This window comes from Macaca fascicularis, chromosome 5 (genome assembly GCF_037993035.2).
Source record: "Macaca fascicularis isolate 582-1 chromosome 5, T2T-MFA8v1.1".
NCBI classification, from domain to species: domain Eukaryota; kingdom Metazoa; phylum Chordata; class Mammalia; order Primates; family Cercopithecidae; genus Macaca; species Macaca fascicularis.
The window spans coordinates 117,130,477-117,142,881 of record NC_088379.1 but is presented as its reverse complement, the minus strand read 5'-3'; positions in this window follow the sequence as shown (position 1 = coordinate 117,142,881).

The window sequence follows — 12,405 nt, the reverse complement described above, 5'->3', positions numbered from 1 at the left end:
GCTTGAGATTTTATACAGCTGCTACTTATTTACTGTGTCAGTAGAATTTCATCCATATTTAGTAACTGTTATTAAAGAATTTAGATAATCCAATTATTTGTGTTATCTTCCCATCATATCAACTGGAAAAACATTTTTTTCAGGTGATTTCCTCTATACTAGTCAAGGTCACAATTACTGTGTGAACTTGGGAATCCTGCTGAGATTTGTAAGCAGATAAGGAAATGTTGATAGGCTAATTGCATAGATTTTGCATTATGTGAAATGTTGAAAAATGCCTTGTATTTTTAATACTACAATATCATCACTGTTACAAAAAATTTATAAAGTTGAAATCTTATATCTTTTACTCTTTTAAAACTGTAGGTCATACTTTTTTAGATAAGATACTATGAAATTAAATATCAGCTCTCAGAATAATAAAATATTAGAATCACAGTTCATACTAAAGAAATATTTGCAGAAATTTGTCAAATACTTATGAAATACATAGACATAGAGACTGCCATTTAAAATTTTTTGACAGTTCAAAATTTGAGCCCATTATCATGGTTTCTCCATCACCTTTTTATAAACTTCCCTCCTAATTGAAAATGATTTTCTTTCTAAAAGATTTTTCAAGGCCGGGAGCAGTGGCTCACGCCTGTAAGCCCAGCACTTTGGGAGGGCAAGGTGGGTGGATTACCTGAGGTCAGGAGTTTGAGACCAGCCTGACCAACATGGTGAAACCCTGTCTCTATTGAAAATGCAAAATTAGCCAGGCGTGGTGGTGCATGCCTGTAATCCCAGCTACTCCGGAGGCTGAGGCAGGAGAATCGCTTGAACCCAGGAGGCAGAGGTTGTAGTGAGCAGAAATTGTGCCACTGCACTCCAACCTGGGCAACAAGAGTGAGACTCCGTCTCAATAAAAAAAAACAAAAAAAAGATTTTTCATTTTTATTTATTTATTTTTGTTGTTGTTGTTTTCGTTTGTTTGTTTTTGCCAATATCTTGTTTCTCCTCAAATTCTCAATTATCAACTCCTTGCTTTTTCAATATCTCCTTTCCCAATAATTCCTTAACACTCCCTTATATATTTCAGAACTTCCTTGAAAACAGACCATATTTTAGATTGAACCATATGAAATTGCTGATAATTGATAATTTTTTGACCTAGAAAAGTGACAAATTTATGTGGTTCAACCTCAACTTTGTTAACTCCCTCTTAAAAGTTATTTTCTTCTTTTTAATGACAGATTTCTCAAACAAGGAATTTAGTTTCTTACAATTAAATATAAATTCCTAATGTCTTATACTCTATCTCCAATCCACTTTACCCATATCCCAAAGGCAACCAATATTCCTGAACTGTCAGATTAAGTTACCTCTTCTGAATTATTTTCCCTTTTGCTTATTACAGCTTTTGACCATATTAACATTGCATTGGAGACTCTTAGAAACTGATTTTTTACTTTAGTATCCTGGCAGTGCTTCTACTTTTCTGACCTCTTTTCATGGCTTCTTCTTGCTATATTTTAACTGTGGGTCTCCTCTATGTCAGCCTTGGGACTCAGTTTCTTTTGGCTTTAATTTTCCTTCTCTGGAGACTCTCACACATGCTGATTGTACTGATGGTTGTTTTGGGCAAGACTATGATCCGCTCAAATTGATATATTGAAGCTCTCGTCCCCAGTACTGAAGAATGTGACTGTGGAGAGAGGGTCATTAAAGAGGGGAGCAAGTTAAAATGAGGCCACTAGGGTGAGCCCTAATTCAATCTGGCTGGTGTTTTTATAATACAAGAAAATCTGGACACATACAGATACACCAGGAATACGCTCTCAGAGAGGAAAAGCCATGTGAGGACACTGAGAAGGTAGCCACCTGAGAGCCAAGAAGAGAGGCCTCTAAAGAAAACTCTGCTGATACCTTGATCTTGGACTTCCAGCCTCCAGAACTGTGACAAAATAAATTTCTGTTGTAAAAGCCACCTAGTCTGTGGCATAGCAGTTCAAGTAAACCAACACAATGATCTCTGCCTTCCCCACTTTTATTTCTGTAAAACAAGAGTCATAGTAAATGTTTCGTAATACACAAAATGATGCTCAAATGTTTGGGGAACTTTATGAATCTACTATGTTGAGATTTATGATGCACATGGAATACTAAAGACTCAGATATTCTACAGTAGGGAAATATTTGACTCAGTGCTTCTCAATCTCATAGTTGGCCATGACAACTTTTCCTTTTCTTTTTATATCTTGCTCAATATCTTCTAACATCCTGTAGAACATACTTGGAAAATGCTAGCCTGTCTCCCACTTTAACCTCTAAATGTATTTACAGTTATATATGTCTATCTGCCTAATAGCCATTTCATAGTGAACTAGGTAAAGAGACATGTCAGTTTAGTATATATTGACTTTTTGGTCTCATTCTTGAACAGGAGTTTGTTATATGTGGTACGCTTGGGGTACTGCAATTGGTCCTTAAGAAATCTTCTTGTCTTTAGTTTCTCTTTCTCTAAGACTAACCATACCACATCATTTTATCAGACTCAGATTCCATATTTTTTTGTTCCCCAAACTACTTTTATTATAATACCCTACTGCTCAAAAACCTTTAATTTTTCTCTATTATCACTAGTTTATCACAAAATTCTTAGGTTAACATATAAGGTCCCTTCAAAATCTGACTCCAACCTATATGTGATTTTCCTATGTTGTTCCTTTATCAGAGCTCTCCATTCTCTCTGAGATTATCTGAAAATTTATTAATTCAGGTGGGTTCAACAAACATTTACTGAGTATCAACTGAATTGAGAGTCTATGAATATCTACTGTGAATCAAATATTGTACTAGTTCTGCAAATGTTATGCACTCTCCACCTCCCCCTCCCCTTTGGACATTTCAGTCTCGATAATGCGATATAATTTAACAGTCATTGTGACTCATTCATCTCACAATTTCTGAGTATTTGCTACTTGATCAAGCCCCTGGGGATGCAGCAATAAATAAAAGCTCCCAATATGAGCAAAAGACAAAAAACAAATGAATACTTTAGACATTCATATATTCTATGAAAAAATACTAAAGTGATAGGGACAGCTGGAGAGAAAAAATGATCAGAATGATGAGCTGAAACACAAATAGAGAAGGAATCATCTGAGAAAATCTGGGTTAAGAGAATTGCTGGCAGAGGGAATAATTGCAAAGGTCCTGAGTCATGGCAGAGCTGTGATGTTTGTAAAATAAAATTGTTAAAAATTGGGTTTGATTATTCTAGTATTAACAACTAATTATTATGTCTGTATTCCCAGTTATCATGACTGTTATTTTTCACTGTCTTTGCTTAAATCCTCCTGTTAACCCAAAGGTCAGTCTAAATCTCCTCTGCAAAGTCTGCATGTCCACTACCATCTTTCATGGCAAACTGTTTCTCTTTTGAGTCTCAGCATGTGTTTGACTACACTCATTGTGTACTGATATAAACACATTTTTGCAGTGATATCTAACCTTTATACTATTTAACATTCTTAATAATATATATATATCTTTGCTTTACTATTAGATTATAAACTCTCTAATGAAAGAAATGATGTATTATAAAATTTTTGTACACCCAATATCTCTTGAGTGGGATTGAGCATAAAAGCTGTCTTTGTAGAGCTTACATTGAATTACACAGAAAAATAACACTGAAACATATCATACAGTATTGTTTAAGAAGATACGGAATGATTAAGGGTAGAATCCACATCATTTGAGTCTTGAAGCTTTTGAGCAATAAGACAGATCATGTGGTATTCTGCTGATTCACCCTGCTACTGTGGTAAGTACAATGTCAAAATGAGACCACGCATGAAGCTATCAAAGAAAATAGTTACCATAGGCCTGATGGGTACTTATGGTGATGACATGGTGAAAAAGAGAGGCAGATAGTCAAAATCTCAAGCCTGCCCATGAATCCTGAACCCAAATTCTGCTCTGTCCTCAACCACTTCCAAAATGATCCTCAGAAGATGTGTGCACAGAGTAGATCAGAAAAAAATCTTAATTTTCAACCAGGCTTTGATATCAACTTCTGTGTAATTTTCAGGTAAACTGTTCCTGACCAGCGGTGGGCCACAAGGTGCCTCTTGTCTCCTTAGCACAGTACAAAATGTAGGTGTTTGTCACTGACATTTGACCTCTCTAATTTTGGTATTGAAAGGATTAACACCATTAGTTTTGACTGGGTTCAAGGAGTGACAAAAATTAAACCTGTGTGAGAAAAAAGTAGCATGTGAAAGACAGGAACTTTTCTAAATTCTGGAGCAGCTTATCAAAACTTCCAAATCCAACACATCCCAAGGAAAGGGAGGGAGATTGGGGACAGACAAGTGTAGAATGGTCCTCTTTCTAGGTAGCACGGGTTTCATTTATTGAATGACACGACCACAGGGTAATATTAAGAGAGGAAATTATCCATAAAAGACTCACAAAAGTGAGAGAGGAAACCATGAAGGCAGAGAAGACATTAATTCCTTGTACATGGCTCACCTAGAACCATGCCCTACTTCAAGGCTTCTTTCCCCACCTCTGGCCTAGTAGAGTATGGGGCCAGCCAACAATGAGGCTGTAGAACAGACTGCACTCTCTCAGATGCAATTGTTCCTCCTGTGTATAGTGTAAGTTAACTTCTAGTACTTCAGAGTTGTAACAATATGGGTTTAATCCTCACTCCTTTACTCACTAGTTGAGGATGCTGGACTGGTTACCTCACATTGTATAGTGAGAATCACAATTGTATGGCATTAAGTCATGGAGTTCACATGATTATTATACAAAAATGACATTTAATATATGATGAATGCTCAACAGATTATTTACTATCAATATTATCATTGTATGTTACTTATTTGAATACAAAGTATAACAAAATGTATATTATGAAATGACATAATTTAACATTTATCTCTCAAGTACTAAATACAACAGCTTTAGCTTATTGTGATTTAAATGCCCTGTATTTGTAAAGACATTTGCATCTGTTTAGAAATTAATATTTTCTGAAATGACAAAGAGCTGTTAGATTCCTACAGCACATTTCAAAAGGATATGATAAAACATCTAGCCTTATAATGTGGTAGGAAAAATTAGCTAATATTTACCCTCAATTCAATATGATGACATCATTTAACATCTATTACCAAGAATAAATATTACAAAGAACAACTGATTAAAATATTTTTTAAGAATTGATGCTCCTAAAATACAAGTGCCATTGCTGGTATACTAGTTTTTTAGTTTAGAAAATTTTAATGTGCTCCTTTGAAATATTGGCTAAGAATTGCTCATTTTGCAAAACAAGAAAAATTAGGAACACAAAGGGGTTTTATTTGTATTCAGTTTTTAAATTTTCATGGTAACCTTATGAGGATGCTGAAAAAATGTGAGACATGCCCAGTAATATTTGATCAATGAGAAATAAATCTAAAATTTGAAACTGGTACTCTGGTTTCTGAATCTGTAGACAGCTAAGCTCTAGAATTTCAAGCATATGGAATTTTGATAGCTTTGAAAGAAAATTTATCTAAGAGATTAAAAAATGTCCATAAGTGGATCACCTGAGGTCAGGAGTCTGAGATCAGCCTGACCAACATGGTGAAACCCTGTCTCTATTAAAAATACAAAATTAGGCCGGGTGCAGTGGCTCATGCCTGTAATCCCAGCACTTTGGGAGGCTGAGGTAGGAGGATCACCTGAGGTCAGGTGTTCACGAGCAGCCTGGCCAACATGGTGAAACCCTGTCTCTACTAAAAATACAAAAAATCAGCCAGGCATGGTAGCAGGCACCTGTAATCTCAGCTACTTGGGAGGCTGAGGCAGGAGAATTGCTTGAACCTAGGAGGTGGAGGTTGCAGTGAGCCGAGATCGCATCATTGTACTCCAGCCTGGGCAACAAGAGTGAAACTCCATCTCAAAAAAAAAAAAAAAAAAAAAAAAAAAAAAATTTCCATAAGCTAGGCAAAGGAAGATGCAGTTTTCCCCAACTAAGAAACACAACATAGAATAACATAGCTATTATCGTGAGCACAAGAGTTAGTGAAAACGCCATTGACTAGTTTCATGAGACACATTGTAGAAAGATTAAATGATTTTGCTATGGAGGTTATTTTTAATTGAGGTGCCATAAGCTTGGTGCTTTGAATATGATTCGAAAAAGGGCTCTTTCTTTTTGGATAGTCAAGGTTATTTGAAAAATTAATAAGAAAGAAAACTGAGAAATCAATGTTATAACATTTATATCCCCAAAAGACTTTTACTTTTAATTCTCTGCAAATACTACACATATTACCTTTCCTAGGTTTGAATTCAGTGATTTTTTTTTTCTCTTTTTGACACATGCCTCATGAGAGCATAGATGGGTTTTTATGAATACAAAGTCTCTAGGTAAGGACATGCTCCATATCTAAGAATATCCACTTTAACATATATATCAAAGGCAATATGTCATTTAGAAATGAAAATTAGGTGACCTTAAGCAATAATTTCACATAATCATTCCACATTTTAAGAATAAGCCAAATTATTTTCCTGCTAAGCAGAAGTTAATTAGGTTAAATAAGCTAGTTTCTTAATATCTACTTATGCGTATAATGCACACTGTATACTACTCATGTTTTCTAAAAGGAACATTGTGTCCCTTTTAATTGGCATAAAAGAACTGTGACAAGGAATAGTTACATAAGTCAAAGAACCAGCAGACATAAGGTGGCTAAGGGAGGAGAAGGCTCCAAGAATGAAGGTGTGGTTCAAACTGCCGAGTAGCAAACCAAACAGATGAAAGTATGGGTGACAGTAGGTACAGCACTCCTCTTTTCCCTGGATGTCATTTAAGTAATTGATAAAGTGTTTACTGATAATGGCTATGACACTGCTCTTCAGAAGGGTTATTTTCACTTTAAAATGTGGTTCTCAAGAGTGAAATAGTTTAAGACTCAAAATACACAAAGCTTTAATGGAAGTAAAATTGCTATTTTATGGAAAGGAGACATCCACTTGGTCAGCCTATCATCTTAGAAACCCTTGAGTGTTACAGTATAGTTTGATATAAACATATTTGATAGATGAGGCAAATGAATCCCAGAATGTTAGGTGATTTTCTTTTAGATACAGCACTCAGGGTTATGTCTGTTGCTAATTGTGGTGGTGGTGTGAAAGCACATGTGTGTCTTAGTTGTTGGGCTACTATAACAAAATACATAGATTTGGTGGCTTAAATAATATTTATTTTTCATATTTCTGAGGCTGGGAAGACCAAGGTCAAGGCACAGGCATATATGATGTCTGGTGAGGGCCCTCTTCTAAGTTTGCAGATGACTCTTCCCATCGGATCCTCACATGGGAGAGGAAAATCATCTCTATCCTGTCTCTTCTTATTAGGACACTAATCCTATTCATGAGGACTGCATCCTCATGACCTCATGACCTGGACTCTGGAAGGTCCCACCTCCTAATGTCATAACACTGTGCATTAGGATTTTAATGTATGAATTTTGGGGGAACACAAACATTGAGTGATTCTGGCTATGTAAAGTGTATGTGTCTATGTGAATTGGGGTAATAAACTGTCTTTCATCTCTGTCATCTCTCACTTTCCTCATCTTCTGATTGCCTATTTGCATAATCACTAAAACATTGGCATGGGAGATCTTTTTCTGCAGTATCTCTAGAAAGCTCTCAGTTGCCTGACTTGGTAAGGTCACTTCACTTATTAAGTAAACATTTTTAATGAATTAGAATAGAGAAGTGAGAAAAAAAGGGTGACCAGAACACATTTCTAGTCTTTATGCAGGTTACAGATTACTGGGAGGTACAGAAATTAAACAGAGTTGCATAAACACATGTAAAGACCTTGACCATAAGAAGTGATTTTTAAAAAGTGTGAGGTATTATGAGAACAGAATGTCATATATAGGATGAGAGATTAGAGAAGGCCTTTTTGAGTATGTAATATTTAAGTTGAAAGAGGAGTACAAATGCATGGTAAAAAGTAGACATAAAAGCATTGTAAGGGCGGGGTGCGGTGGCTCACGCCTGTAATCCCAGCACTTTGGGAGGCCGAGGAAGGTGGATCACCTGAGGTCAGGAGTTCGAGATTAGCTGGCCAACATGGTGAAATCCCGTCCCTACTAAAAATACAAGAATTAGCCAGGTGTGATGGTGTGCGTCTGTAATCCCAGCTACTCGGAAGGCTGAGGCAGGAGATTCGTTTGAACCCTGGATGCGGAGGTTGCCGTGAGCCAAAATTGCGCCATTGCACTCCAGCATGGGTGACAAGAGCAAAACTCCATCTTAAAAAAAGCATTTTAGGCTGAGGGAACAGACAGCACGTAAGGCCGAGGCACCAGAAAGGCTGGAGTCAGAGTGTTGAGTTGGCTGAGCTTAGTGTGATGTGAGGCTTGAGAGGTTTGCACATGTTAAAAGAAGGGACTCTGGATGCTTAGTATTTTAGTTCTGATGAGGAAGCTTTGAAAAGTTTTAAGTAAGGGTGTGCCAAGATCCAGTTAATATATTAAGAATATTTACTTAATGCTGTAAGGATAGTTGATGGGGTAGATGTCGAAAATAGAATTGAGCAAATGATTGGATAGTTTTTAGTTCAATGGAAAAATGAAGGAAGCTGATGGTTTGGGGAGAAATGAAGGAGGCTTGGATTGGGAAGTTTGCAGTGGCAATGGAGAGATGTGAACAAATGTAAGGTGTATCTTCCCTGTGGAGTCAACAAGTATTTTGCATATATGCAATGTCTGGGGACAAAAGCATGCCGCGGATGGATTCCTAGCTCCTGCCATGTGCAGCTGTTGGGATAAGGTGCTGCCACTTCTACATAGCAACACTGGTGCTCAGGCAGGGATTAAAGCTGGATTGTAGCTACTTAGTGAGATGAAAACAAAGAAAACACTTCTGATGTTTAATTCCTTCAAGTAATATTTATTCAATAAACTCCACTATAGATAAAACCCTGTGGTAGGTGCTGTGGCTGACGAAAACAGGTTCAACCCATAATTACTGCTCTTCAAGATCTTCCAATAAGGAAAGTATACATACTAAGGAAGGTATAACCTCAGGGTATAATGTTTTGTTTGTGGTGGACTTCCCTTCATTTAAGTATCAAGCCCAGCTTTGAACATTTTGACTTTTCAGGACACTCAGTTTTCTCATTTGTAAAATAAAATGGTGTAGATAATGTCTGGTCAATGGGTCAATAGCATTTGCATTTCTTTGGAGTTTGTTAAAAATGCAGAAGCCACAAGCCCCATGTCAGATCTACTGAATCAGAATGCACATCTCTGTAAGTTCTCCAGATAATTCGTATGCCCATTAACTTCTGAGAATTGCGCTTTAGATGATCTCCCAAGTCCCAAACACTGGACTTCTAGAGCTAAGTCACATCCTCTGCCTGTGGGAGGCTTGTATTCATTTGACTCATCTGTACAAATACATGTTAGTGACAGAGGGCTGAAGCACTACCGGTATAATTAACAGCAAGCCAACTCTAAAAATTAGTTTAAATATATAGAGGAGAGCTGGTATTATCTATCTAAAAAAATATATATACCAAGACTTGCTACCAATAAAAATGTATATTCAAGAATTACCCTCATGGGTCTTAATTAGGCTCCATATTTCACTTACCTTCTTTAAGACAAAACTTTTAAATCTTGGTAAATTAGACATGTAATACATTTTATGCCAATGATCCAGAGGAAGTAGTAGGACAGTTTGGTAAATACTATATAACTAGCCATCCACAATTCATAGTAGTTAAATATTAAAATAAAATGTATTGTTTATGAGGATACAGTGGTGGCAATTATATTTACAAATGAAAATTGACTGGCTTGTCTTTTGTGACAATAAAACAAAATATACAAATCAAAGAAAAATTTATAAAGCCTTTGAGTGTTAGAAGGCAAAATCATGTTATTGAATTGATGGCTTCATTTATCACAAATTTATTACATATATTTGATATAGTAAATCAAATGGATTATTGCATCTTAAAATTATAGATGCAATGGCTTTTATTTTCAATCACATGTAGATTTTGTTTATAACCTATTTGCTTTTAATTAGATGTGTAATAGAAAATTGATTTAAAAAACAGTTAAAAATCATGTCATTCATAGGTAATAATTCTCTATGTAAAATAATTTTTACAATATGTAAATAATAAATTGAGTACATTTAGATGCTAATGCCATATCCTGCTTTTAGAACATTATTTAATTTAGATAAATTGTGTTGTGAAAAGTGAGACTCACAGGTAGTATATAAGACTTACAAAATTTACAAATTTGCTTTCTACAGAAGAAAGCTATTTTTTACATATTTATATGGGCATGTGAATAGCTTACCCAAATAAATGGCAAATTACTGAAAAATAAGAAGTACACTTCTTTTCCTCTTTTAACAAATCACACCACTAATTGAAGTGTAATAGACACCAATTAATTGTTTTAACCAACTATACTGTAAATAAATGGGCTTCCTTAATTTTGCCATAATTTTTATGTTGATTATTTGGAGGTATTTTGAAATTATAAAACATTTGAGTAACTATTATTTAATTTTTTTTTCTTTTTTTTTGCAGCAGAGTCTTGCTCTGTTGCCCAGGCTGGAGTGCAATGGCGCGATCTCGGCTCACTGCAACCTCCATCTCCCAGGTTCAAGCAATTCTCCTCCTTTAGCCTGCCAAATAGCTGGGATTACAGGTGCATGCTGCCATGCCTAGCTAAATTTTTTTTTTTTTTTTTTTGTATTTTAGTAGAGACAGGGTTTCATTGGGTTGCCCAGGCTGGTCTTGAACTCCTGAACTCAGGTAATCCACCCGCCTCAGCCTCCCAAAGTGCTAGGATTACAGGCGTGAGCCACTGTGCCCAGCTTATTACTCTTTAATATTAAGGCTCTGTAAAACTGTCAAGTTTTGTGTACATTATTGCAAAAGAAAAATTTCCAATACAGTTTAAAACTTTTCAAGTTTCATGTACTTGAAACAGAGACAAAAGCGAAATATTAATAGTTCAACAATGAATGCAAGGTTTCTTAAAATAACCTTTGTAAAGTTATTCATTAGCTTCTTTTTTTTTTGCCTAAATAAGTACTTAGAGATACTTTAATCAATTTTTATGTGTTCATACATGCCTAATACTTGTCTCCTTTATTAATGTACTAATAAGTCTTATGATCTTTAAAATGGATTGTGGGCTCAAACTGTCTCTGTTTACACTTGAACTCTCCTTGACAACCACAGATACAAACTTATAAGACTCAAGATGAATTAGGATGCCTCAGAGTACAGTTAATAATTGTTTTCATATCAATATGTCTCAGTCTCTTTCTCTCTCTTCCCCTCTTCTTAACACCACACTCTACAAATGCTGAATCAAATTTTTCCAATTCAAAAGATATGCAATGCTACTTTCTAGAACACATATTTAAATCATGTTAACTACATAAAACATTAAGTCCTATTATTTTAATCTCCATCACAGAACAAAGAAAAATCTATGAATCTATAGAAAGGTAGAAGGGATGGTGCAGTGTAGCTGTCAGGGCACCAGGATAAATAATAAAAGAAGAAGCAAAATAGAGCTGTGACTTGGAAAATAGTTCAAATGTTTTAATTAATTTGATATTTTAACCAATCATTATAGAGTCAGAGAATCCCTAATTGAAAAGAATTATTACAATAGTAAACTTTCAGGGGATGCACCTTTTATTTTAAAAATATACTTGCAAAATATTAAATATCTCTTCTCAAAGTTTTCCAGAGTATTTAATGTTTTAAATTAAATTTAAATTTTAAAATTATATTGTTTAATTTTTTAAATTAAATTTAAATTTAAAAACTGATACTCTTAACTTGGTGTATAGTGTTCTAATTCAGGACTAAGAGGAGTTTTGAAAACACTTAGTTATAAGAAAAAGGGGCAGAAATATCCTTCTTCGTATTTTCCTTGATGAGCCTTTATGGTTTAGTAGGTAATTTGAAGTGACACTATCTTCCTACCCATGAAAGTTTATATTTTAGTTTGAAATCTAAAAACATTAATTTTTTTCTGAGTTTATTAAAAAACCAGAAAAATTTATAACTTGACACAGAACTGAAATTTCTATTTTTCCTTGTTTATAGATCCAAATTAACATCAAAATGTTGAATGTACCTCACGTAATAAATTTATAATTCTACATTATGACCATATGGAGTGTACATAAACATTTATGGCTGTATATGTGCAAAATATGCGTGTCTGAAAAACCCCAATATTTAATTACAGTATCAGTAGACCAATTTGGGCATAAAGTTTGAACTACACCTAGGAGTATTTGATACCTAAGGAAAAAAAAAATCCAATAACTAACTTTGGAACTAGA